Below are 22,355 nucleotides of genomic sequence, written 5' to 3'. Positions count from 1 at the left end.
TTGTAAGAAAACAGATACTGTATGTATGTGAAGTCATGAGAAGATAAGTAATAGATGTTTTCTTTTTCTTTCTTGTATATTAATCTTTTATTTCCTTATTCCAGCAAGATGAATAGATCAAAGGGATTCTCAGTCCTTTTATACACTAGGAGTTGGGGAATTGGGGTAATTTTTTTTTTTTGAGACGGAGTCTTGCTCTGTCTCCCAGGCTGGAGTCAGTGGCGCGATCTCGGCTCACTGCAAGCTCCACCTCCCGGGTTCACGCCATTCTCCTGCCTCAGCCTCCCAAGTAGCTGGGACTACAGGCGCCCGCCACCGCTCCCGGCTAAGTTTTTGTATTTTTAGTAGAGACGGGGTTTCACCGTGGTCTCGATCTCCTGACCTCATGATCCGCCCGCCTTGGCCTCCCAAAGTGCTGGGATTACAGGCGTGAGCCACCGTACCCGGCCCGAATTTGGGTAATTTTTAAAGGTTGAATCTTCTCTCACCAATAGGAAGTCTCAGGGAATCTTTTCTTTACTCAGCAAGTAGATTTGGCCCATTGGTGGACACTTAGGGAGAGTCAAAAGATAAAAAGTCCTGAATCTTCTGGTGAGATACTCACAGTTTTGTTAGCAACAAGTTTGTAGCCAGGAAGCGGAGTGGTATATGTAGAATTAGAGAAGGGCTGGGCAACAGGAATAGACTTTGTATACATGCCCTGAGGGGACCCAAGGACTGAAGGGACAGTGTGGCAGAGCTGAAACACAGAGGGGTTAAGTGGCATGCTTAGGGCAGCACAGTGAGACCATGGGAAGAGTTGGAATGAGAGTCCTTGGACTCCTGGCTTCCAGAGACATTGATAGTCCCCATCTCTCCAACGCCAGAGGCAGTTTTGTTGTAGCTCTAAATGTATGAGTAAGTGGATGCTCCTTGTGGCCTCTCAGAAGGATGGGTAAGCATATGAATGGTTTCTCACTAGTTGTTCTATAGAGGAATTGAGGAGCCTTCACATAATACCATAGATCAAGTTTCCACTCAGTTATTGACTTAGAAACCATATCTCAGACTCATTCCACGAAGCTAGAAGCCCAGCATTTTCATTAGCTCTAAAATCAGATTTAACATCTGCTAGTGAAAGCTCCTGGCTGAAGCTCTTCCAGGAACAACTCGGAAATCCTGGTTTCATACTTCTCTCAATTCCTTTTAATCAGAGACAGGGCATTTTTTGAAGCCATATGGGTGAGGAGGGGCTTTATCTGAAAATGTCCATGAAATGTTCCAAGGTTATGGCAGGCGTGATTAGCTTATATATGTCTTTCTAAGAGTCTGAGAGATGAATGCTGAAGTTCCTCATTAGTTTGGGAAGGCTGAAAGCCTGTTTATTCTGTGTAATAAGATGATTGCATGCCATTTGGATACCCATTCCTCTGGAAGATCCTCACCTGAAGAGACTGGCTTAATGGTATGGTAGATAGCAGACAGAACTGTTGGTCAAGGCCAGTCAGGGATGCTGGATTTGAACTATAGGTTTGCAAATTTACCAATCTGTCTAGTCTTTCTCAGTGATCATGTACCTACCTCCTGGATTTCTTGGAGAAGCTAGGGAATTAGATTCTGATGAAAAGGCATAGTCCTACTCTGCCTCTTTCTAAATACCTAACCATGTTGTAATTGTCTGGATTACTGACATTGCCCCCTCAGGAAGTGCATTCATCAAGAGCAGGGATCCAATCTTACTGTTCTCTTTATCCGCAGTGTCAGGCAGATAACTTGGTGGGTATTCAGTAAATGATAGTTGAACAATGAATGAAAGAGGATGGAATTTGAAGCTGGACAGATCAGAATTCACCACTGTGTGACTTCAGGCAACTTGCTTAATTAACGGTTTTAAAATTTGTAAATTGGAATAGCATCACTTACTTACAAGAGTGTTTTTAGGATTAAGTTAATGAATGGAGGGACCTGTTAAGTGATGTTCCTTTGGATTCTGATACAGTAACAGTAACGAAGGTTGGAACATAGAATCACAGAATTACAAAGCAACTAAGAGAAAACTAGCCTCTTTTCTGCCTGGCTAAGTCCTAATCCTTTGGTTATCAGTTTAAAAATTATTTCTTCCAAGAAGTTTTTCTTATCTACTTCCTGTCCCCATTGTCCCCTGAGTAGGTTAATTCCTCCTAAGTACCTTCATAATGTTATATTTTCTCTGTTACAGCACTTGTCACAGTTCTTTTTTTTTTTTTTTTTTCTGAGATGGAGTTTCACTTGCCACCCAGGCTGGAGTGCAATGGCGTGATCTCAGCTCACCACAATCTCTGCCTCCTGGGTTCAAGTGATTCTCCTGCCTCAGCCTCCCGAGTAGCTGGGATTACAGGCGGCCACTGCCACACCTGGCTAATTTTTTTTTTTTTTTGTATTTTTAGTAAAGATGGGGTTTCACTATGTTGACCAGGCTGGTCTTGAACTCCTGACCTCAGGTAGTCCGCCTGCCTCAGCCTCCCAAAGTGCTGGGATTACGGGCGTGAGCCACCACGCCCGGCCTTATCACAGTACTTTTAAAGTATTATCTCTGTTAGACTGTAAACTCCATGAGGGCAGGGATTATGTCAGTCTTGCTCACCATTGTATTTAAGCACATAGTAGACATTTATTAAATATTTATTGATTGAATGAAGCAGGGGCTTAGGAAGGATAGGTAATTTGCCCAAAGCACAAGCTAGATTCCATGTCTCTTGACTCCTTGCAGCACAACTGTCTCATGAACAGGCATTTTGGATTCTCAGGTTTTTTTTTTTTTTTTTTTTTGAGACGGAGTCTCGCTCTGCCGCCCAGGCTGGAGTGCAGTGGCCGGATCTCAGCTCACTGCAAGCTCCGCCTCCCGGGTTCACGCCATTCTCCTGCCTCAGCCTCCGGAGTAGCTGGGACTACAGGCGCCCGCCACCTCGCCTTGGCTAATTTTTTTATATTTTTAGTAGATACGGGGTTTCACTGTGTTAGCCGGGATGGTCTCGATCTACTGACCTCGTGATCCGCCCGTCTCGGCCTCCCAAAGTGCTGGGATTACAGGCTTGAGCCACCGCGCCCGGCCGGATTCTCAGGTTTTTTAAAAAAAGTTTTTGTCTTTTTCTCCTTCATTAAGAAAAATTATATAAGCATTGTATGTTCTTAGTAGAATATTTAGGAAATACAGTTAAGCAAAGAGACAAAAAGAAAGAGGGAAGGACTTCAAAAGGCACGGTGCAGATTTTTTTTTTTTTTTTTTTTTTTTTGAGATGGTGTTTGCTCTTGTTGCCCAGACTGGAGTGCAATGGCGTGATCTCGGCTCACTGCAACCTCAGCCTCCTGAGTTCAAGCAATTCTCCTGCCTCAGCCTCCCAAGTAGCTGAGATTACAGGTGCCCACCAGCATGCCTGACTAATTTTTTTTGTATTTTTAGCAGAGACGTGATTTTGCCATATTGGCCAGGCTGGTCTCAAACTCCTGACCTCAGGTGACCTGCCTGCCTCGGCCTCCCAAAGTGCTGGGATTACAGACATGAGCCACAGAGCCTGGCCACGATGCAAAGATATTAAGAAAATCTTAAAGCTAGTGAATAAAAGCCACATTATCTTAGAAAGAATGAAAAACAAAAGACAGTTGGTTTCCCAACTGAAATTATGGAAGACAATAGAATGACACCTTTAAAATAATGGAATAAATAACTGTCAATCTGTAATTCTATATCTGGTGAAAATATTCTTTAAAGGTAAAAGTTAAAAAACACGCATTCATTTTTAGACAAAGAAGTTGCTTGTTTACCCCTACTAGACAATGAGATAAGAATAATAAATAAAAGGTTATATGTACAGGAAAGGAATATAAAATTGTCATTATTCACAAACAAGGCCGAGCACAGCAGCTCACACCTGTAATCCCAGCACTTTGGGAGGCCGAGGTGGACAGATCACTTGAGCCCAGGAATTTGAGACCAGCCTGGGCAACGTGGTGAAACCCCATTTCTACAAAAATTCAAAAATTGGCTGGGCATGGTGGCACACATTTGTAGTCCCAGCTACTCTGGAGGCTGAGGTGGGAGGATCACCAGAGTCCTGGAAGGTTGAGGCTTTAGTGAACTGTGATTGCACCACTGCACTCCAGCCTGGGTGACAAAGTGAGACACTATCTCAAAAAAAAACAAAAACAAAAACCAAAAAAACGAAAAACAACCCAACATGATTATGTCCACAGAAAATTCAAAAGAAGCTACAGGTGAATCATTAGAATTAGTAAATGAATTTAGCAAGAGCTCAGAATACAAGTCAGCATAAAAATTGCTGGTATTTTAATATACCAGCAACAAATAATTAGAAAATCAATAGTACTGATTGAGTTTTACCTTAAAAAAAAAAAAAAAAAGGCAGCAAGCTGCAACAAGTAGGAAAGAAATAAAGACACATTACCCAAAAGTCTTATCACATCACCTGGGGATAAACACTGTTAATGTTCTGGGATACTTTCTTTCAGACATTTTCCTGAGTGTTATGCACATGTGCGTGCGTGTGCACACACACATAAATTAAAATATTTGTCTTTGTTGTTGAGAAATGTCATAGAAAATAGGAAGGGTTTGTAACTGGAATTATTAGGAAACCAGGCTATCTAGTGACAGTGTCCAGAAGAAAGGGACACTGCTGCTGTGGAAAAGCAGAAAGCATCTTTGGAGACCCCAGGATATAGAAAATGGCCTCCAAATCAATAACTCAATAGCTTTTACTTTTAGGCTATATGTTTCCTTAATAGAGAAGGATTTGGCTCACTGAAAAAGATAAAGTTCTGCCTTGCATTGGCCTTTTAGAGAGAATCTGGTTCCTCTCATAGAATCATAATGGGGCCTGCTCTCCTGGAGGCTGGTTGCCCTGGAAGGCCTTTTGTTTCTAAAAGCTGTTCCAAGAACCTGTCAAGGCAATTAATTGAAAGTTAATAGAACATTTTCTTCGAGTCCCAGGACTTGTTCAGCTATCTTATTGGCACAACTCTTATTGGCAAATGACATTTGAGCTATAAAAGTCCACCTTGCCCTTGAGCTTCCTTGTGACCAACGTGTGTTTTTATTTGTCCTCCTGCCAGTGCAGGTATCCTGAGCTCTTATATTTCAGATGGAAATTTAGCTTTCTGCTTCTTCAGATACTAAATCTAGAGGGTATAGTCCTCATTTACTATTCAGATCCACACACCAATTTCAAGCAAAGATTTGTCATCCCAGATGTTATTCTACACCTACAGTTTACGAGTATCTGTTGAGTTCCCCTACTTTGTGTCAGATGCTGTACTTGGCACTGGAGCTACTACAGTAGATAAGGTACAAGTCCTGCCTTTGAGGAATGCATGTTCCTTGAAGGCACACATGTAAACAGGTCTTTCTGGTACTGCATGGTAGGTATACATAGCGTGTGGGAGCAGTGACTAGGGGATCCTAATAGCCCTGGGGAATTAAGAGAATGTTGTTGAGAAATGTTTAAGTGGAATCTTCAAGACTCAGAATTTCATGACTTATTGACAGTACTATAATCCCTGTGTAATTAGGATTATTTCTTTATGTTCTCATTGGATAATTAGTAGAACATAGGTTTGAAAACGTTCTGGCATTTAATAAGTAAGTAATGACTGCCTGACTCGTTTTTCGTTTTCTTTTTTTAGAGACAGGGTCTTGCTCTGTTGCCCAGGCTGGAGTGCAGTGGCATGATCATAGCTCACTGTAATCCTGAGCTCCTGGGCTTAAGTGATCCTCTTGCCTCAGCCTCCTGGTTAGCTAGGTGCATGCCATCATGCCTGGCTAATTTCTAAATTGTTTTTGTAGAGACAGGGTCTTGCTCTGTTGTCCAGGCTAATCTCAAACTCCTGATTCAAGGAATCCTCCTGCCTTGGCCTCCCAAAGTGCTAGGATTACAGGTGTGAGCCACTGTGCCTGGCCCTAACGTGTTTTTTAAAGAAGTAACTTTCGAGATCTATATGTATTAAATTCTTTTTCCATGCCTAGCACTGGTCTTTGAAAGTTCACAGTCTAGCTGAGAACAGGGTTATCTACCTAAAATAGAGAATAGCAGGAAACAGTCAATGACCAGATGCAACAGATATGCTTCTGTCACTAACATCACACATCTTTTCTTTCTTTTTTTTTTTTTTTGAGGTGGAGTCTTGCTCTGTCACCCAGGCTGGAGTGCAGTGGCACGATCTTGGCTCACTGCAAGCTCCGCCTCTCAGGTTCAAGCGATTCTCCTGCCTCAGCCTCCCATATAGCTGGGACTACAGGCGCCCACCACCACGTCCGGCTAATTTTTTGTATTTTTAGTAGAGATGGGGTTTCACCATGTTAGCCAGGATGGTCTCGATCTCCTGACCTCGTGATCTGCACACCTTGGCCTCCCAAAATGCTGGGATTACAGGCATGAGCCACTGTGCCCGGCCCCATCACACATCTTTTCATTCCCTCAGGTGAAACACTATCCCAGCCTAACAAGGAGCTTGATTTGGGTGCAGAAACAGGAGAGAGAGACCTGTCTTGCCTCCCTTATCCAACTGGAAATATTCATCTTCTTCTTTCTTCAATTTATTGCATGATCACATTTATTGCATGATCACATTTATTGCATGGGTGACTTCAGGAAGGATTTTAGGGATTCCCGGAAATAATCAGTCTTGAAATACTCCCCTCTTCTTCTTTCATCTAGGATGCTTCCTCTTCTCTCAGTATATTCTCACTTATGGGTATAAAGGTAAGTTGAGTCCTCCTTTGATATTAACTCTGCCTTCAGTTACCCTTAACTTTCCTTTAGTCAGCTTTCAACCTAGCCTGAAGGGAAGCCTTTGGCACCCTTGTGTACATGTTGATGGGAATGTAAATTAGTACAGACATTGTGGAAAACAGTGTGGAGGTTCCTCAGAAAATTGAAATTAGAACTACTGTATGCTCTAGCAATACCATTCATGGGTATATATCCAAAGAAATTGAAATCAGCATATCAGGGGTATATCTGTACTCTCATGTACATTGCAGCATTATTCATAATAGCCAAGATATGGAATCAACCTAAATGTCCATCAGTGGATGAATGGATAATGAAAAAATGTGACACACATACATAGACACACACACACACACACACACACACACACACACACACACATATATATATATACACACACACATACATACACACAATGGAATACTATTTGGCTTCATAAAGAAGGAAATCCTGTCATTTGCAACAATATAGATGAACCTGGAGGACATTATGCTAAGTGAAATAAGCCAGGCACAGAAAGACAAATACTACATGATCTTAGTTTTATGTGGAATCTTAAAAAGTCGAACTCATAGAAGCAGAGAGTAGAATGGTGGTTACCAGGAGCTGAGGGGTGGTTGTGGAACTGGGGAGATACTGGTCAAAGTTTCCAAATTTCAGACAGAAGAAATGAGTACAAGAGATCTATTGTCTCTCGTGGTGACTGCAGTTAATAGCAATGTATTGGATTGTTGAAAATTGCTAAGAGAGTAGATCTTAAATGTTCTCACAACAGAAAGTGATAAGTATGTGAGATGATGGATATTTTAATTAGCTTGATTTAACCATTTCATAACGTTATACATATATCAAAACACATTATTCACTGTAAATATATATATAATTTTTGTCAACTATACTGTAATTTTAAAAAGTAAATTAAAAAAGAAGGAAAGACTTCAAAACCAAGACAATGAATTTGCAGCTTGTACTTTTTCTATACCAAATACAGAGCTAAGTATATAGTAAGGGCTTAATATATTTTTCTTGATTTATTATTCTACAAAAAAACAAAGCTTACAGAAATAGAGATTGACTCTGTTCATTATGCTGATGAACTATGCTGTTCAGGCAGAGAGGAAACTTAGGGAACTTGTTGCAAGAATGTTTTAGCATTTTCTCATTCAGCTCTGGTTTACTGGACAGACATACTCAGGACAGTTTACTAATTCTTTGAGGGCATAAACACTTATTCATTCCACTAATAGTCTTCTTTTCTAGAAGCTTTTAAAGATATGAGAAATTATTCTCAATCCAAAATGATTTGAGGTTGGGGGATAGGAGGTTTTTGGAGTGCTGGCTAGAGGAACCTGTTTCCAGGACTATCTGGCAAACATGAAAGTCCAGTCTCCTAAAAGGCTTATCTGGCAACTGGAGAGAGGGAGGTGAGACCTTATTTCATACACTAGTTTGCTCAATGATAGACCAAATTGATGTGAACTATCCACAAATACTGCAAAAATACAGGAAATAAAGGCTGATTTTCTGAAGTCTTTCTGTGTTTCCTCTCATATATGAGTTTTATCCACAATACTTGGTTTATGCTTCCGTTATACCTTCTTCTCGAAGTAGCTACTTATAGACTTGTGTACACCTACCTGTCAGAATGTAAGCCCCTTAAAGGTGAGGGCATGCATTAAAAATACATTTAATTCACTACTTTTTAGAGGTAAAAATAAACACAAGAAAGACTATTATTGATAGTTATACCATTTGCTCAAGAAAAGTTGAAAAGAAAAAACAAAACATGTTTATGGAAGACAATTGCTCTTTTCTTTTTTTTTGTTTTTGTTTTTTGTTTTTTTTTTGAGACGGAGTCTCCTCTATCACCCAGGCTGGAGTGCAGTGGCAGGATCTTGGCTCACTGCAAACTCTGCCTCCTCGGTTCACACCATTCTTCTGCCTCAGCCTCCTGAGTAGCTGGGACTACAGGCGCCGGCCACCACGCCCGGCTAATTTTTTGTATTTTTAGTAGAGACGGGGTTTCACCGTCTTAGCCAGGATGGTCTTGATCTCCTGACCTTGTGATCCGCCCGCCTCGGCCTCCCAAAGTGCTGGGATTACAGGCGTGAGCCATGACGCCCGGCCGACAATTGCTCTTTTCAAGGAAAGAACACCATACTATTTAGTCATATACAGGAGATCTCTTCTGCGTGTTCAGGGTGCAAGTTGGGATTAGAGGAGACTGGGTATATGTATGTGGGTGAGAGGAGGGAGGAATATTAGAATTTGATGCCGTTTCCTGCTTTTGCTGGTGTGTTAGTTTGTTCTGAGTTGCTATAAAGGAATACCTGAAGCTGGGTAATTTTTATTTTTATTTGTTTTTATTTTTTATTTTTTTTAAGATGGAGTCTCACTCTATCCCCTAGACTGGAGTGCAGTGGCCGGATCTCAGCTCACTGCAAGCTCCGCCTCCCAGGTTTACGCCATTCTCCTGCCTCAGCCTCCCGAGTAGGTGGGACTACAGGCGCCCGCCACCTCACCCGGCAAGTTTTTTGTATTTTTTAGTAGAGACGGGATTTCACCGGGTTAGCCAGGATGGTCTCGATCTCCTGACCTCATGATCCACCCGTCTCGGCCTCCCAAAGTGCTGGGATTACAGGCTTGAGCCACCGCGCCCAGCCTGAAGCTGGGTAATTTTTAAAGGAAAGAGGTTTATTTGGCCCATGGTTCTGCAGGCTGTATAGGTATAGCACCAGCATCTGCTCAGCTTCTGGTGAGGCCTCAAGAAGCTTACAGTCATAGTGGAAGGTGAAGGGGGAGCTGGCATATGACATGGCGAGAGGGGAAGCAAGAGAGAGGAGGAGGTACCAGGCTCCGTAAACAACCAGCTCATCTGAACTAACAGAGCGAGAACTCACTCATCACCAAGGCAGTGGCACTAAGCCATTCATGAGGGATCTCCCCCCCCAACCCCCCATCCAACACCTCCCGTCAGGCCCTACCTTCAGCATTGGGGATCACTTTCTAACCTGAGATTTGGAGGAGACACACATCAAAACCACATCAAGTGGTTTGATCAGAATCATTTTAGTGATGGCAACTAGAATCATATTTCTTTTCTTTTCTTTTTATTTTTGAGACGGAGTCTCGCTCTGTTGCCCAGGCTGGAGTTCAGTGGCATGATGTCCACTCACTGCAACCTCTGCCTCCTCAGTTCAAGGGATTCTTCTGCCTCAGCCTCCTGAGTAGTTGGGATTACAGGTGCTCACCACCACACCTGGCTAATTTTTGTATTTTTAATAGAGATGGGGTTTCACCATTTTGGCCAGGCTGGTGCGAACTCCTGACCTCAAGGGATCTGCCCACCTTGGCCTCCCAAAGTGCTGGGATTTACAGGCCTGAGCCACCATGCCCAGCCTAGAATCGGCATTTCTTTACCAAGTAAGTTAAGTAACATTTACAGCTACTGCCATGAGATGGTTGGATTTTATTTCGTTTGTGTGTTCTGCAGTGCTTTTGTTGTTCATTTATTCCAAAATGATAAAACAGAGAAGAGAAATCCTGAAGAGAATGAATAAAGAGAGAATAAGAGAAGAAGGGAAGGAGGAAGAGAGAAAGAGATTTTCAGGAGAGGAAAATGTGAAAGCGAATGTGCAAGAAAAAGCACAATAGAAAAATCATAGGTGTTCACAGAAACATTACTTTTTATTCAAAAGAAAATACAGTTCCTTTTTTTTTTTTTGAGACAGGGTCTCACTCTGTCACCCAGGTTGGAGTGCAGTGGTGTGATCATGACTCACTGCAGCCTCGATCTCCCAGGCTCAGGTGATCCTCTCATCTGAGTAGCTGGGACTACAGGTATGCATGACCACACCTGGCTAATTTTTTTGTATTTTTAGTAGAGATGGAGTCTCACTGTGTTGCTCAGGCCGGTCTTCAACTGAGCAAAAGTGATCCTCCCACCTTGGCCTCCCAAAGGGCTGGGATTACAGGTGTAAGTTGCTGAGTCCAGCTTACAGTTACATTTTTAACATACAAATAAGCTGCAGTTCAAATTTGATAGATACGGGGAAGGTTTGTTCTAGGAAGTGGTAAAGCTGGTCACAATTTAGTAACAGTGACTGAATTAATAGCTGAGAACAGTCTAGCTGATTCCCCTATGTAAGTAAGTCTGTGGGGATGAGGGCTCTTTTAAAAACGTTTAAGCCACAAGATATATGAGAAGGTTTTAAAAATCTGGCGCCAATTATAAAAATGCTACTGACAAAGTCTCTGAGATCCAGTGATAGAGTCATAAGGACTTCTATTTAATATACATAAAGAATTAGGGATTAAAAGCCACTTTGTGAGGAAAGCTGTATCTATATTGACCATTAATAAGTTAAAGCGATTTCTAGCATAATTGCTATACTAAAGAATTTGTGGCCAGTTCTAATAGCATTGTTAGTGAAAAAATGTACCGTTATCATAAACTAGAGATATGATTCAAGCATGGGAATTAATTGTAATTACAACACGTAGTTTAAATGTTAAGTTAAAACCAGCCCTTCAACTTTAGTCCAAACTTAGTTTGTTAATTAATTAATGAATTATAAGGGGGGATTTTCTGACTTGGCTAATTAATTGAATAGTTATATGATTGAAAGTTACAGTTTTCATATCTGAGAATAGAATTGCTTCAGTGCTAAGGAGGTATAGCAGTGCTTTTACTAGTATCTGTGAACGTTGTTCCCCAGCCATCACTGCTGCTTGCCTCTCTGTCTGCTTTCTCATTCTCATTCTTTGCCACAAATGATGGCGGCCAGGTTGTTTGAATTATTAGAGTTATTCTCTTAAGAGAAAAGGGGTGGTATGTGTGTTTTTGTATGTTGGAGGGTGTGTTGAATAGACATATGAGACCGGCAGTCTTAGCCTAAAGCAAAAGTGGGTATAAAGTTGCTATTTTTGGTTCTGGTTTCTTCTTTCTGCATCTTGCCCTATTCCCAACCATTACCTGTCCAGCTCCCATTCAAGAAGAGCTTTAGCATTAAGTATTATCAATTTTCATATACCTGTTGGTATACGAGCTAATCTTAAAGACCCCTTGGAGTCTGTGTGCGTAGTGGAGATGGCATTATTTTCATATCTTTCCCGAGGTGTGAAACACCAGCAGTGGTGAATAAGCACTACCAGGTCCTTTTGGAAATTTTTGTTGAGAAAGCCATAGAAGAGAGGGTTTATATATGTGGAAACCATAGCAACCAAGTGGCAAACTACAAATACCAGGTTGTGGTGGCAGCTCATCAGCACCTCATGATACCAATCAAAGATGACATTGAAGATATTCAGGGGCAGCCAGCAGGCTCCAAAGGTCACCATGATGGAAATCAACATTGTGTTGATCCTCTTGTTCTCATTGAGCCGGCTCTCATTTTCCCTCTTCTTGTCTATCTTCGCATTTCTCCTGCACAGGCAGATAACAATCTTCAAGTAGCAGATAAGGATGAAGGCTAGAGGAACAAAATACTGCAGCAGAAAAAGGGAGGTGGTAAAGAGCAGGCGGTCCTTTTTGGAGGGCCAGTTCTCCACACAGGCCACCTGGTGGGTATAGAGGTCAGTGGGGAGAGAGAGATTGCGGAAGGGCTCATCAGTGAGGTGGTAGGACAGGAAGAAGGGAATAGACAGCAGAAGGGAAAACAGCCAAATCAGTGTGATACTTCAGTAGGCATGAGTCACACTGGGCTTCCAGCCACGGGGGTTCACAATTAGCTGATATCTTTCGACAGCAATGAGTACAAGTGAGAATATGGACACAGAGATTGAGACACTCTGCACATAGGATGTGAGTTTGCACATGGTATCCCCAAATATCCAGTGGTCCATCAGAGTGTAGATGATAGTAAAAGGGATGCACATGACACACACCAAGATATTAGAGAGGGAGAGATTGACAATCAGTATGCTGGTGAAATTCTGAGCTTTTCTGTGCTTCTTAAAGATGATGATGATGAGAGAGAGGTTTCCAAAAAGGCCCCCAATTAAGACCACAGTATAGGCTATAAGTAATAGGAGTAAAGCTGAAGAAGGGGGTTGACAGGACTCAGTAAAAAAATGCTGAGTTGTTCTTTGTGCTGGTTGTATTAGATGCTGGGTGGTTTAGGGAAACTTCCATTATGTCAGGATTATAAGAAGAGATTTTATAAGCTTATTTGTCTTATGGGTGGATATTTTGACCATTAGTTCTTGGAAGGCACTTTGTTCTGAGGCATCTGATGAGAAATTAGTGGGGTTTAATCTTCCCTGATCTGTGTCTGTATTTGATGAAAACACGTGAATGACTTGAACATGCTCTTGAGACCCTAAAAAATGAAACAGAACCCAGAATATTAATGCAAGTTCTTAACAATATGGATAATTCTCTAGGGGTAGCAAAGTCCCTGAGAGGACAGAGAACAAATATCCAGGGGATCTCTCTGTACCTTTACCCTCCTCTCATCTCATCTCAGGTGCTTTCTTTGTCCCGCTAGTTTAGTCTTTAGAGCTCGTGAGGCAAGGAATGTAACAGCATCTTGCTAACTATAGAAGCAGCCAAATGTGTTTCTATCCCTATCAACTTCTGTTTTTCTTTTTTTTCTTTTTCGAGACAGAGTCTTGCTCCGTCACCCAGGCTGGAGTGCGGTGGTGTGATCTCTGCTCACTGCAACCTTCACTTCCCAGGTTCAAGCGATTCTCCTGCCTCAGCCTCCCGAGGCAGGAGATGGGGACTACAGGAGACTGGGACTATAGGTGCATGCCACTATGCCCAGCTAATTTTTTGTATCTTTAGTAGAGATGGGGTTTCACCATGTTAGCCAGTATGGTCTCGATCTCCTGACCTCGTGATCTGCCCACCTTGGCCTCCAAAGTACTGGGATTACAGGCGTGAGCCACCACACCTGGCTAACTTCTGTGTTTTTTTAGGGTCACCTGACTATGCACCCACTTGCTTCAATGGACTATAAAAAGTCAGGAGGATAGGGATTGTGCTGTGGAGGCCTGAGTACTGTGTTTGAAGTTGGATTCTGTTATGGTTTGTTTGAATGTTTGTGTTCCCTCCAAAATTCATGTTGAAACTTAATCCCCAGTGCAGCAGTATTAAAAGGCAGGGCCTTTAGGAGGTGACTAGGCCGTGAGGGCTCTGCCGTCATGAATGGATTAGGGCCTCATAAAAGGGCTTTATAAGGGCAAACTCACTCCTTTTATAAGGAGGCCCTAAGTGAGTTCGCCTCTTCTGTCCCTTCTGCCATGTGAGGACACAGCAACAAGGTGCCATTCTGGAAGAGAAGAACACTCACCAGACACTGAACCTGTTGGCACCTTGCTCTTGGACTTCCTAGCCTCCAAAATTGTGAGAAATAAATTTCTATTGTTTATAACTCTGTGATATTTTGTCTGTGTTATTTTGTTAAAGCATCACACATGGACCAAGACAGGTTCCAGTTGGAGCATCACTTCTTGGTATCAGTCTGACTTTGATGTAGGTCAGTTACCCTTCCTCCTCAGTTTTCTTTTCTGTAAAACAGGGATAAATAATATCTATCTATCTGAGTAGTTGTGAAGATTAAGTGAGAACACACATCTGAATTTGTCCCTAGCCCCAACATAGAGCACATAGTAGGTACTCAGTATATGTATGTTGAATAAAATTTGTCAGCTCTACTGCCCAGAGCCAGTCTACAGCCTTTATTTTGGGAGCCAGAATTACAGAACGTATCTAATATGGAATAGCGTATGCCTTCTCTTCTTTTCACTTTTTCCACTCTCTGGGATTGAAGCCATACGCAGTTTCTGGGTACATTGCTCAGATTTTGGAGATCAAGGCAAGGAAGGCAGCCAGTGTCTAGTGAGCTATTACCCAGAATTAACTTCATTTAAAGAGCATTCCTCCAATTCTTCCTTCTTGCAGATCCCTTCTTCTAACTTCCAGAGGAAAAGCAGGCTCTGATTCTATGGCTCAGCATAGTTTAGGGTGGTTATATTCAGTAGAATTATTCATACCAGGATGTACAACAGGCTTGAAGGATTCCTTGCCATTCAAAGTGCTGGGATTTCTGGCCCAAAGAGAAAACATGGAAAGACAGCAAAGGGGGAAAAAAAACTCCTCATCTTGGTTTATTCTTTAGGAGTTTGAGGAAAACAACATAAATAACGTTGATAAAGGGAACTGAGCAATAGGAATGAAAGGGAATGCAATTTTGTTTGCTATTTGAAATTATGATGGCCTGTTCTCACATTCTCTCTGAGATCTAAGGCTTAACAGTTTCTTATTGGAAAGAAATCACCTTAAGAATACTTAGGTCTGTCATGGTTTCAACAATGAAAAACACAATGAGGAACAGCATAAAAATACCACAGATTAACTGGGCATGGTGGTGTGCACCTGTAGTCCTAGCTACTTGGGAGGCCGAGGAGGGAGGATCCAAGGAACTGATCTGTGGCTCAGACGTGGTAAAAGAAAAACTTCAGCTGAATTAAATTTGAAGGAGTTTAATTGAGCAATGAACGATTTGTGAATCGGGCAGCCCCCAGAATCACAGCAGATTCAGAGAGACTCCAGGGATGCCTTGTGGTCAGAATAAACTTACAGATCAAAAAAAAGGGAAGTGATGTCCAGAAATTGGAGGTGAGGTACAGAAACAGCTGGATTGGTTACAGGTTGACGTTTACCTTCTTTGAACACAGTTTGAATGCTTAGCAGTCTATGAGTGGTTGAAGTATGACCGCTGGGACTGGCCAAGACTCAGCTATTGTTACAGGCGCATACTCCTAAGTTAGGTTTTCAATCTTGTCTGCCTATTAAGCTAGGTTACAGTTCATCCACAGGGACTCAAATGTAGAAGTACGGAGTCCTTCTCAAGCTATATTTAGTTTGCTTTAACAGATGCTATGTGGTAATATGTGAAATAGCAACATTTACAAATAATGGTATTCAAAAGGAAAGTTTAAGGCCTGGATGACTCATGAGACCCAGAGTTCACAGATATTGACCGAAGGAGAATTTCAAGTCAAATTTAAGCTCTCTATACAGTTGATAGATTAGAACTATACATGAGAGATAGAAAGCTTTGATTTCTAATTAGACACCTCCTGCCAAGCAAGCCTCACTTGAAGGAGGATAGGAATGAAAGGAAATAGGCATGAACTGCATATGTAGTTTGGTAAACTAGAATGAGCACTAGATTTCGTGTCAGGAGACATGTCCTGTTGTTTACTAGCCGTTTGATCTTGGGCAAGGCACTCTCCTCTTGGCCTCAATTTCTTTATCTGTCCAATGAAATAAAAAATAGCCTCCCTACTTCATACCTTGTTATAAAGGCCAATGAAATAATATATTTAAAACATTTTGAGAGGATTCAAAAATGACCTATCGGGTAGTATGCTTGTTACCTGGGTGATGAAATAATCCATACACCAAACCCTCATGACATGTAATTTACTTTTTTTTTTTTTTTTTTTTTTTTTTGAGACGGAGTCTTGCTTTGTTGCCAGGCTGGAGTGCAGTGGCATAATGTTGGCTCACTGCAACCTCTGCCTCCTGGGTTCAAGTGATTCCCCTGCCTCAGCCTCCCAAGTAGCTGGGACTACAGGCACGCACCACCACGCTCAGCTAATTTTTCTTTTGTATTTTAGTAGAGACAGGGGTTTCACCATGTTGGCCAGGATGGTCTCCATCTCCTGACCTGATGATCTGCCCACCTTGGCCTCCCAAAGTGCTGAGATTATAGGCGTGAGCCACCGCACCTGACCAACATGCAATTTACCTATGTAACAAACTGCACATGTGCCCCTGAACTTAAAAGTTTTTTAAAAATTAAAAAATTGTATAAACTGTTAAACCCTGTTCAAACCCAAGTGCTCATTATCGTTGTTGTTCTTCTTGTTGAATGTCTCAGACACTTGGACTGAACTGATCCAACCCTCATCCTCCAAAGAGCTATGAGTGCTTTCATATCTGCTATGCTGTTTATTTCTTCATCACCAGTTGTGTTAGGGAGGAGTGGGATTGTTATAGTTCCATTTCATAGAGGGAAAAACCAAAGTACACAAAAGTCCAAGGAGTTAGCTAAAACCAAACAAACCCAGCAAAGTCTTGTGTGTTTTTTCTTCCAACTCTTATTATCTACAAGAAAGAAAAGCTTCCTATGAATCTTGCAGGTTTTTTCTTTACAGATATGAAAACTCATATAATTTTGCAGGGTTCCTAGCAGATAGAGATGAGAATAAATATCGGGAGCCCTTGTGTTGCCTATTCTTGTCAATCTGGGCTGACTTCATAGTGAATGGGGATTATCTCAGCTTGGAGCTCAGAAAAGCCTGCAGGTCTGAAGGGCCTCATCTTAGGAGGGAATCAAAGGAGAGTGCTGGAGTTACATTATCCAGCACCCTCTACACCATACAGAGAAGATTAAATAGGAAAATGCCCAAATATAGGCTTTAAATGGCAATGTGGGATTTACACTTTACATACTTGGTAACTATTAAGTTAAAATATTTAAATCCTGCCTATCTGGAAGCAAAATAATACTAAGCCCTGGTTCATAAAAAAATTCTTGGGATACATTTCTATTTTAGGAGAGTTCATCTTTGGCTTGTTTGGTTGGAATTGACCCATGGAAGTGAGATCTCAAATTATCAAGTGACATTTTGCTAAAAAATATTAGTAGCATGTGGCAGCAATTAATCCTAAACCTTCCACTTGATTGTATCTATCTCATGAGGCACCTGCTTTGAACTAATTCAGTGTATGCCTTTTAATGTAAAAGTACAACATTATGTTAATTTTTTTGGGTAGTTTTGTGTTTAAAAGTTTCAAGATGAACAAAATAAGAGCATAATTCCACCAAAGTTTTTATGTGCGTATTTATTTCTGCATCTGAGTGTCATTTTGTTAGTGTGTATCTTTCTTCTGTCTCTTTATTCATATAATTCATTTTTTGAGGGGGAGGGAACTGGGGGTAGAGTTTGTGTATGTCTGCCTTTTGGTCTGTCTGTTTTTTTCCTTACCATTTATTCTCTTCCTCTCTTTCTGTCCATCTGTTTTATTCTCTCCTTTTGTTTTCCCCCTTTCCCTTAATTGTCCATAGCATAGAAAAATTGTATTTGACGTTACTTGTTATATTTCATTTGGGGCTTAGGTGCTTTGATCTGAAAGAGACTATAAAGGTCCTCTAATATATTCCTTCCATTTGACAGATATTGCAGCATTGCAGTTAAATATTAGTAGAACAGGGACCAGAGCCCAAGTCTTCTGGCTTCCAGAGAGTTCCGTGTTCTTTCCATGATTTTCTATTGCCTCCTGTTTTATATTTCTTATAACAAGTTCTGTATTTCCTGTTCTTAATGTTAAAAACAAAGAAGTAGAACATTTTCTATTTGTTTTATGTGAACAAAATTCTGTTATGTAACTTCAGAGAGTTTGTGGCTTTGGGTAAAGTTTTGTACGTCTCCCAACCCCCAAGTATATATGTGAGGATCCCAAAATAGGGTAGGACCACACTGTGAGCATCTCCCATAGAATTCTCTCTCCTTTTTCTTAAATCTCTAAGAATACAGATTCTGTGGTTGTGCCGATGCAGATAACGTCTCATACTCTTCAGGGCTTAATGATTTTTAAAGCACTGCATTGTTCATTAATTAATTCATCAACAATTCATGTGCTGACAAGGCTTCCTATCTTACTTGATTTCTACAGTAGCCCTGTACTCTAGATAGGAATGATACTTTATTTCTGATTTACAAACATGGAAACTATGATCCAGTGACTGGCTCATGGTTGTGTAGTTAACTGCAGAGCCAGGAACAGACGTCTACTTCCTAAATCATATACAAAACAATATTTCTAGTTTATTTGGTCATTTCACTTTTTAAAAAAATCAGTCAAATTAATCATTTGTGTTCCATGAAAACAAATAGACTAGAATCTCTGTAAAGGTACATCTTAGAGCTTACCCTAAGAACAAAGTACTACATTAAGTAACCGCACTAAGCATCAAGAAACAAATGCCTAATCTCTTACAGCGTTATTAAAAAGTATAATTGGCCTGGTTATTCAACATCATGCAAACCTCCTTAAGTTATTCAACTGTTCACCTATTCCAAAAATCAAATTTCATATCTATCTATTGCAGAAGTGTGTGCTGTCTTTTAAGACTTGAGGATTACATTTGACCCAACCATTCTTTTATTACATGTACTTTGATTTTCTCTGCTGAAAATGGTTTATATGATTTTTTTTTCCTTGAATTTGACCATTGCCTGAACCCATATAAAGTGGTAGTGGAAAATATACACGCTTCTCAAAGCTACTCTTTTAAAAACAAGCCAACACAGCTTGTCTAAATTGACTTTGATTTTCTTTGAAGGTTAATAACCGAACTTATCATTTTAGGAATGTGGAGGTTTTCAGTTCCTTAAAGTAATAAAACATTAAGTGCATTAAGAAAGGAGATCTCAACTCTGCCAGTGAAAATAAGTATACCAGATTTTTAAGATTATTTACTAAAAGATAAACAAAAGTAATTAAAACCCCATTGCGCCAATACTAGCTTTTGGTGATTTCTTTTTATAATTTTCTTACCGTAGTGCATTCTAAAACTGTAGGGTTTTTTTCAAATCATACACGTAAAAAGGCATCTAGTACAATTTAGCCTAAAAGCACTATATTTCCAATTTTTAATGATCTTCACTTATTTTTAAAACAGGATTATTCTAACATGAAATACACACTGGATAAACACATTTGCAATATTTTTCTTAAGCATTTTAGAGGTTTGTTTCCCATTTTCTTACCTGTCAGAAATTTCTAGCTCTTTTGCTATTCTTTTCATCTTCTGTTGTTTTCTTTCTTCATTTCCATTATTATTATTTTTTAAGGTTTATGACGTTAGCCTCCTCTCAAAAAGTCATAACATCCCCCATTCCTTCTTGGATTATTTATCCACTAGACAATCTGCAGCTTCATTTCAGACACTGATCCCTGCAGTTGGAATCATTGCACAGAGGAGTGAGCTTTGGAATCCAGTGGGCACTGAAGGCCACTGAAGAGCCGGAAGGGAGGAGTCAGAAATCTCAGCAGCAGTGACATTAGGTGGAGCTGTTTAAAAGATATTTTCAAAATGTCACTTTCAGTCATCTTGTAGAGATGATAATAAGAGTGCATCTTGAAAATCTGACATTTTCTGGCATATACATATACTTTAAAAATTAGCATTGCCAAAATCAGACATTTAATTTAAATATTCCTGGAAAATTGTTAGTAAACATTAGTGATGGTTCTTAGAGCATTTACTGCATTTACTGTTAGTTAAGGGATGGACACATAGAGGGCAACAACACACACTGGGGCCTTTTGGACGGTAGTAGGTAGGAGGAGGGACAGGATCAGGAAAAGTAACTAATGGGTACTAGGCTTAATATCTGGTTGATGAAATAATCTATACAACAAACCCCCATGACACCAGTTTACCTCTGTAACAAACCTGCACTTGTACCCCTGAACTTAAAAGTTTAAAAAAAGAGATGGTGCTATTCCAGATTTTGCAGTAATTTATAAGATTAATAAAAATACTTCTAAAATGGAAATTAACCCCAAGTTTCCGAGCAAGTATGTATTATAAATATAAGATTTTTATCAACTACTTTGGAGCTGACAGCAGCTGAGCTGCTTATAGACTATAGATGAAAATGGGGACTAAAAAGCACTTTTCCTGTATTTGAAAAATTGTTACTGTAAGGGGCCTATTTCTTATCATTATAAAAGACTGAAAAAGTAAGATTTATATTAAATGTAAGAAATATTTCCTTATAGTGAGTGTTTGAAGACTTTTGAAAACAAGGTTGTAGAAAATTGAGTATGGTTGATAATATTTGTGGCATGGTCTAGTGGATGAGCACACAACATTTTCAAATACTACATTTCCTAAGCCAAGGACCCAGTGATAGAGCCCCACATTTTAGTACCAAGCCATGTGACTCAATTCTGTTTCCCTACCCAAATACATCCAACTACCCAAAAGAAAGTCAAAATTTCCAGGTAGTCAACAACATTGACATTGTGTATCTGTGTTTTATAGAATCCTGCCAGGTCACTGGCTACGTGGACTTGCAGGTAGAGTAGGAGCGGGATGTGTCCTATGGACGTGAAGCCAATCTCCTCCTCTGTAAGAACTTGAAGAGCAGATACTGTCAAAGCAGTTTAGTGGCTTGTATTTCTTTCCCCAGTCAGCTTTTAGCAGTGTCCCATTACTTATTTACCTGTTTGTATTTAAAATACAGAGAGCAGCAAACTTTGGAAGATTGTAGGGCTATTGAAAAGTACCTTTTCCGTACATAGAATATTGGCAAAAGCTAGTGGTGCCACAGGTTTGGTGGATGTTAAGAGATCATTTTAGTTATTTGTGATGATGATGAAGATTTTGAGAGTCAGCTTGAGTGGGAGAGAGCTAGGTCTGAATTTGGATTCTTCAGCATTACCTAGGTGGGTGATCTTGAGCTTCTCTCTAAGCTTTTTAAATTTAATTTAATTTAATTTTTTGCCATCCAGTTCTATCCCAAAAGGAGGAAGCAATAGATCTTCCTTTAATAACTTCCCAAAGTGTTACAAATAAAAAAAAGGAGCGGCCGGGCGCGGTGGCTCAAGCCTGTAATCCCAGCACTTTGGGAGGCCGAGACGGGTGGATCACGAGGTCAGGAGATCGAGACCATCCTGGCTAACACGGTGAAACCCCGTCTCTACTAAAAAGTACAAAAAACTAGCCGGGCGAGGTGGCGGGCGCCTGTAGTCCCAGCTACTCCGGAGGCTGAGGCAGGAGAATGGGGTAAACCCGGGAGGCGGAGCTTGCAGTGAGCTGAGATCCGGCCACTGCACTCCAGCTTGGGCGACAGAGCGAGACTCCGTCTCAAAAAAAAAAAAAAAAAAAAAAAAAGGAGCATAAAGCATTGCGGGGGTGGCTGAACGCAGAGCAGGAAAGGATTCGCTCCTCTGCTTTCTAAGCTTTTGATTCCTTTCCTGTAAGGTGAATATAGCCACCTATCCTGCAGGATTATTTTGAAGATTAATGATAGAACATAGTAGATATTCAATAGTTAGTAGTTGTTACTGTTGTTGTTGTTGTTTAGAATTTCCCTTAGTAGAAACATTTAATTTGAGTTAATAACAGAGTTTATTGTTTATTATTCCAAAGAAAGTCTGTAATGAGTAGGAAATTGAGAAATGACAAAACCAGAGTCGTTTTTTAAAAAACTTGTAAGGGGATGTTTGGTGTAAATCTGTGTTCTGAGGTGGAAGGTCCACTCTTGTTAACATTTTTGCTCACCTAGGTACACATAGAAAGTTGTTATAATCTGGTGTAAACAAATGATGAGGGGCTAACACAATGTCCATTTATTTGTTTTCCTTTTCAAAGACACTGCTTTGTCATCAAGGTTGGGTGTGCTTAGGAACTATGATATATATATAAATGGAAGCCTACTAATTAATACTTCTGATTTCTCTGGAATCACCAGGAATACATTAATGCCTTCAAGAACGATTAAATGGAAAAAAGGAATGTTTGGATGGAAAGACTGAATATTATAAAGATTTTGTTTCTT

At 40.5% G+C, this 22,355-nt stretch overlaps 1 protein-coding gene and 1 pseudogene across 5 annotated transcripts in view; one reads left to right on the top strand and one right to left on the bottom strand.

Annotated features, from left to right (window-relative positions):
- The window catches only part of KLHL3 (kelch like family member 3), a 287,169-nt gene that overhangs the window by 78,285 nt on the left and 186,529 nt on the right, over positions 1 to 22,355 (top strand). The gene's annotated exons all lie outside the window — the stretch shown is intronic.
- Positions 10,633 to 19,776, bottom strand: LOC104681711 (annotated as a pseudogene). Its single transcript, XR_750605.2, has 2 exons — positions 19,554 to 19,776; positions 10,633 to 13,084 (listed from the first exon to the last, which is right to left on the bottom strand). The product of XR_750605.2 is annotated as a putative neuropeptide Y receptor type 6 (transcript).

The sequence above is a fragment of the Rhinopithecus roxellana genome, chromosome 3 (genome assembly GCF_007565055.1).
Source record: "Rhinopithecus roxellana isolate Shanxi Qingling chromosome 3, ASM756505v1, whole genome shotgun sequence".
Lineage (NCBI taxonomy): Eukaryota > Metazoa > Chordata > Mammalia > Primates > Cercopithecidae > Rhinopithecus > Rhinopithecus roxellana.
Note: the sequence above shows the minus strand (reverse complement) of the source record. Positions and strands in the feature narration are given on the sequence as shown.